The sequence below is a fragment of the Hemiscyllium ocellatum genome, chromosome 11, assembly GCF_020745735.1.
Source record: "Hemiscyllium ocellatum isolate sHemOce1 chromosome 11, sHemOce1.pat.X.cur, whole genome shotgun sequence".
NCBI classification, from domain to species: domain Eukaryota; kingdom Metazoa; phylum Chordata; class Chondrichthyes; order Orectolobiformes; family Hemiscylliidae; genus Hemiscyllium; species Hemiscyllium ocellatum.
The window spans coordinates 38844404-38850403 of NC_083411.1; positions in this window are offsets into that span (position 1 = coordinate 38844404).

A 6000-nucleotide genomic window follows, 5' to 3' on the forward strand; every position below is an offset into this window, starting at 1 on the left:
GAGGGGTGGACAAGTTGAGGTGGTCGATATCACGGCGGCAGTTGGAAATGAAGAGATTGAGGGTGGGTAACTGACCAGCATGGGGTATCCAAGAGGATAGAATGTGTTGAAGGCAGGTGTAGGAGTCCTTGGAGGGTGGGTGAAAATTCTGATGGAAAAAGTAAGCACAGAGGAAGAAAAATTTGATGTCGCACGTATAGAGTCATAGAGATGTACAGCATGGAATCAAACCCTTTGGTCCAACCTGCCCATGCCGACCAGATATCCTAACCCAATCTAGTCCCACCTGCCAGTACCCGGCCCATATCCCTCCAAACCCTTCCTAGTCATATACCCATCCAAATTCCTCTAAATATTGCAATTGTACCAGCCTCCACTTTTTCCTCTGCCAGCTGATTCCATACACCTACCACCCTCTGCGTGAAAACATTGCCCTTAGGTCTCTTTTATACCTTTCCCCTCTCACCCTAAACCTATGCCCTCTAGTTCTGGACTCGCCCACACCAGGGAAAAGACTTTGTCTATTTATCCTATCCATGCCCCTCATAATTTTGTAAAACTCTGTAAGGTCATCCCTCAGCCTCCGACGTTCCAGGGAAAACAGCCTCAGCCTGTTCAGCCTCTCCCTGTAGCTCAGATCCTCCAACCCTCGCAACATCCTTGGAAATCTTTTCTGAACCCTTTCAAATTTCACAACATCTTTCCGATAGGAAGGAGACCAGAATTGCACGCAATATTCCAACAGTGGCCTGACCAATGTCCTGTACACCCGCAACATGACCTCCCAACTCCTGTACTCAATACTCTGACCAATAAAGGAAAGCATACCAAACGCCGCCTTCATTATCCTATCTATCTGCGACTCCACTTTCAAGGAGCTATGAACCTGCACTCCAAGGTCCCTTTGTTCAGCAACACTCCCTAGGACCTTACCATTAAGTGTATAAGTCCTGCTAAGATTTGCTTCCCCAAAATGTAGCACCTCACATTTGTCTGAATTAAACTCCATCTGCCACTTCCCAGCCCATTGGCCCATCTGGTTCAGATCCTGTTGTAATCTGAGGTAACCCTCTTCGCTGTCCACTACACCTTCAATTTTGGTGTCATCTGCAAATTTACTAACTGTACCTCTTATGCTCGCATCCAAATCATTTATGTAAATGACAAAAAGTAGAGGACCCAGCACCGATCCTTGTGGTACTCCACTGCTCGCAGGGCTCCAGTCTGAAAAACAACCCTCCACCACCACCCTCTTTCTTCTACCTTTGAGCCACTTCTGTATCCAAATGGCTAGTTCTCCCTGTATTCCATGAGATCTAATCTTGCTAATCAGTCTCCCATGGGGAACCTTGTCGAACGCCTTACTGAAGTCCATATGGATCACATCTACCGCTCTGCCCTCATCAATCTTCTTTGTTACTTCTTAAAAAAAACTCAATCAAGTTTGTGAGACATGATTTCCCAAGCACAAAGCCATGTTGACTATCCCTAATCAGTCCTTTCCTTTCCAAATACATGTACATCCTGTCCCTCAGGATTCCCTCCAACAACTTGTCCACCACTGAGGTCTGGCTCACCGGTCTATTGTTCCCTGGCTTGTCTTTACTGCCCTTCTTAAACAGTGGCACCACGTTTGCCAACCTCCAGTCTTCGGGCACCTCACCTGTGACTATCGATGATACAAATATCTCAGCAAGAGGCCCAGCAATCACTTCTCTAACTTCCCACAGAGTTCTCGGGTACACCTAATCAGGTCCTGGGGATTTATCCACTTTTAACTGTTTCAAGACATCCAGCACTTCCTCCTCTGTAATCTGGACAATTTGCAATATGTCACCATCTATTTCCCAGCAGTCTATATTTTCCATATCCTTTTCCACAGTAAATACTGATGCAAAATATTCATTTAGTATCTCCCCCATTTCCTGCGGCCCCACACAAAGGCCGCTTTGCTGATCTTTGAGGGGCCCTATTCACTCCCGAGTTACCCTTTTGTTTTTAACATATTTGTAAAAATCCTTTGGATTCTCCTTAATTCTATTTGCCAAAGCTATCTCATGTCCCCATTTTGCCCTCCTGACTTCCCTCTTAAGTATACTCCTACTTTCTTTATAATCTTCTAAGGATTCACTTGATCTATCCTGTCTATACCTGACGTATGCTTCCTTCTTTTTCTTAACCAAACCCTCAATTTCTTTAGTCATCCAGCATTCCCTTTACCCACCAGCTTTCCCTTTCACCCTGACAGGAATATACTTCCTCTGGATTCTCGTTAACCCATTTTCCAGCTGTCCCTTTAACTGTGAACATCTGCCCCCAATCAGCTTTCGAAAGTTTTTGCCTAATACTGTCAAAAGTGGCCTTTCTCCAATTTAGAACTTCAACTTTTAGATCTGGCCTATCCTTTTCCATCACTATTTTAAAACAAAAAGAATTATGGTCGCTGGCCCCAAAGTGCTCCCCCACTGACAACTCAGTCACCTGCCCAGCTTTATTTCCCAAGAGTAGGTCAAGTTTTGCACCTTCTCTAGCATTTACATCCACATACTGAATCAGAAAATTGTCTTGTATACACTTAAGAAATTCCTCTCCATCTAAACCTTTAACACTATGGCAGTCCCAATCGATGTTCGGAAAGTTAAAATCCCCTACCATAACTACCCTATTATTCTTACAGATAGCTGAGATCTCCTTACAAGTTTTTTCTCAATTTCCTTCTGACTATTGGGGTGTCTATAATACAATCCTAATAAGGTGGTCATCCCTTTCTTATTTCTCAGTTCCACCCTGTTGAATTCCTTGATCTGGGACTGTGGTGGAATGAAGGTGAGGCCTTTGGTGAGGACTGGTCGTTCATTCTCAGTGAGGGGGTGGTCTGGGTGGATTTGTAAAAACACGGCAGGACTGGGGCTAAGACCTGGCTTGGGACTGGAGTTGGGAGCGAGGGTGGGGTGGGGCGGGGCGGAGACAGTCTCTGAAGTGGGTGGGGTCATGGTATTGTGAGTGATGTCACCAATGGAGGCGATGCGCACCGTGGGGATCAGAGGGAGCAGAAGTAGTGTATTCAGTGGTATCTGTGTGGTCAGACGTGACGTTGCATGTGATGTTCTGCGGTGGTTGCATGAGTGATGTCAATCGGGATGGAAGTGGCTAAGGCAGTAGCAACTCCGGAGGCAGAAGTGTCGGGTAGACTTGACGGTGTTTTTGGTGACAATGGTCCTGGCGGCAATTGTGGAGGTGGTGGTCCTGGCAGGGGTTGTGGAGGCAGTATAGTTGGTGGTGGCCATAGTCTGTGGGGCAGGGGGGGAAGAAGTGATATCATCATTTACACAGTATATAGAATGTTACAGCACAGTACAGGCCCTTCAGCCCTCGATGTTGCATTGACCTGTGAAGTTAATCTGATGCCCATCTAACCTACATGGTTCCATTATTCTCCAGATATGTGTCCATGCCCATTTAAATGCCCTTAATGTCAGCGAGTCGACCACTGTTGCAGGCAGGCCATTTGATGCCCCTACTTCTCTCTGAGCAAAGAAACTATCCCTGATATCTGTCCTCAATCTATCACCACTCAATTTAAAACTATGTCCCCTCGTGCTAGCCTTCACTATCCGAGGAAAAAAGCTTTCACTGTCCATCCTGTCTAACCCTCTGATTATCTTATACATCACAATTAAGTCACCTCTCAATCTTCTTCTCTCCAAGGAAAACAGCTTCAGCTCCATCAGTCTTTCCTCGTAAGACCTTCCTACCATTCCAAGCAACATTCTAGTAAATCTCCTCTGAACCCTTTCCAAAGCTTCCACATCCTTCCTATAATGCGGTGACCAGAACTGTATGCAATACTCCAGTGCAGCCTTACCAGTGTCTTGTATGGCTGAAGCATGACCTCGTGGCTCCGAAACTCAATCCCCCTACCAATAAACACCAACACACCATATGCCTTCTTATCAATCCTATCAGCCTGGGTGGCAACTTTCAGGGATCTATGCACCTGGACACCGAGCTCTCTGATCATCAACATTGCCAAACATTTTACCATTAGCCCAGGTCTCCGCATTCCTATTACTTCTTCCAAAGTGAACTACCTCACACTTTTCCACATTAAACTCCATTTGCCACTTTTCAGCCCAGCTCTGCATCTTATCTATGTCCCTCTGTAACCCACAATATCCTTCGGCACTATCCACAACTCTGCCTACCTTAGTGTCATCTGCAAATTTACTAATCCATCCTTCTACGTCCACCTCCAGACCAGTTATAAAAATGACAAACAGTAGTAGCCCCAAAGCAGCTCCTTGTGGCACACCATGTAACTGAACTCCAGGATGAACATTTTCCATCAACCACAACCCTCTGCCTTTTTTTTTCTTTTTGAACAGGATTTCTGAGTCCTGTTTATCTATTTTTTTCTTTTCTTGTTTTTACCCCCACACTACCTCCTAACTGCGGTAGTGCTTATTTTTTCCCCAGCACTCATGCTGTGTGTGTGTGTGTGCAGGTGTGAGACACAGTGAAAGACACAAGGTGCACAAATCTTTATTCAAATTTCCACCGCCAGGAAGAAATGAAACACCCGAGTGGCCAGTGACAGGCAATGTGTGATCAAACAGTGAAGGGGAGGGCAGGGATCATATCAAAATACAGTTGGAGAGAAATAATGCACTCCACTCCCTGCGGCGCCCACCTCGCCCTGAACATCTCTAGGGTGTTGGTGGACACCATGTGCTCCTTCTCCAAGGACACCCAGGCTCTAACGTAACCACTGAGGAGGGGCAGGCAGTCGGTCCTGATGACCCCCTCCACGTCCCACTGCCTGGACCTGTTTACGGCCAGTCCGTGAGCCACCACAATCTGCAGGTGCAGGGGACCGCTGCATGCAGCACTTTCCGCCCCAGATCCCTGAGAGAAAGGGGGAGGACTCCCGCGTAGAGAGCCCTCCACTGGGGATCCCCACCGCCCAGTGGCAAATGGGCATGCCAAGGCGTGTCCAGACGGTGACTGAGGGAGAAGAGGTGGATGGTGTGTAGCAGCAGTCATAGAACATAGAACATACATTAAGGAATTGTTTTACCAGCTGTTTCTATCATCTATTTGTATATCACAGGAAGCTGTGCCAGGATAGGAGGGAGTGTAACTGTATTTTACAGCAAAATCACATTCTGCAATTTAACTTTGAAAAATAAAATACCATAGTGAAGATTAACCTGCTGAGTGTGGGTACTTTATTAGTAAGAGGCAATTTGGCTTCACAAATCCCATACATTATGAAACTAAAAAAGATAAATCAATACAAATTTTTGCTGGCTCCAGGAAAGGTTTGAAGTTCACATGCACACTGAGGAAAGGCCACCATACCTGTTCTGGATAACACAATTCCAGTTGACTTTTAAAGTAACCTAGCCACACATTCAACTATGCAAACAACTGATAGACAAAAAGGTACCATTTCTGGTCTTGAGATTCAGCGTCATGTTGCTGGTCCATTTTAAAAAAAATATAAACAGCAAGTTTTAACAAGATATGATGAACAGCATTGGTGTTCAGGCAAATATTGCCGTGGAGTGGCACAGGAGAAGTCAAACTAGCCAAGAGAAAGTTTTACAGCATTTTCTTTCCTAAGGGATAAGGATGCCATTTTTGAAGCCAAATAGACAGCATGATGGAGAACTATTTATCTCAGATAGCTCGTGGCAGAAACCGACCTGAATGGTCAGCATTTTAGTGGTAATGAGGCATTGGAACAGTACGAGCTTCATGGAAAAGGTGAACTCAGAGACAGAGTAAAGAATTCAGAGAGAGACGCAGATTCAGAGCTGCAACTGCTGGGAAAGGGGAATGAGGAAATCAGTGGAGGCACTGAATAGATGGTCTCTTCCTTGGTAGTCACATGCATGAGCTGTTTGCATTTGGAGGCAGGATGAGGGAGGACAGTGGAGAATGGTCAATGAAGAAAGGACAGTCAAGAACCTTCTGATAATGTCGAAAGTAGCCAGC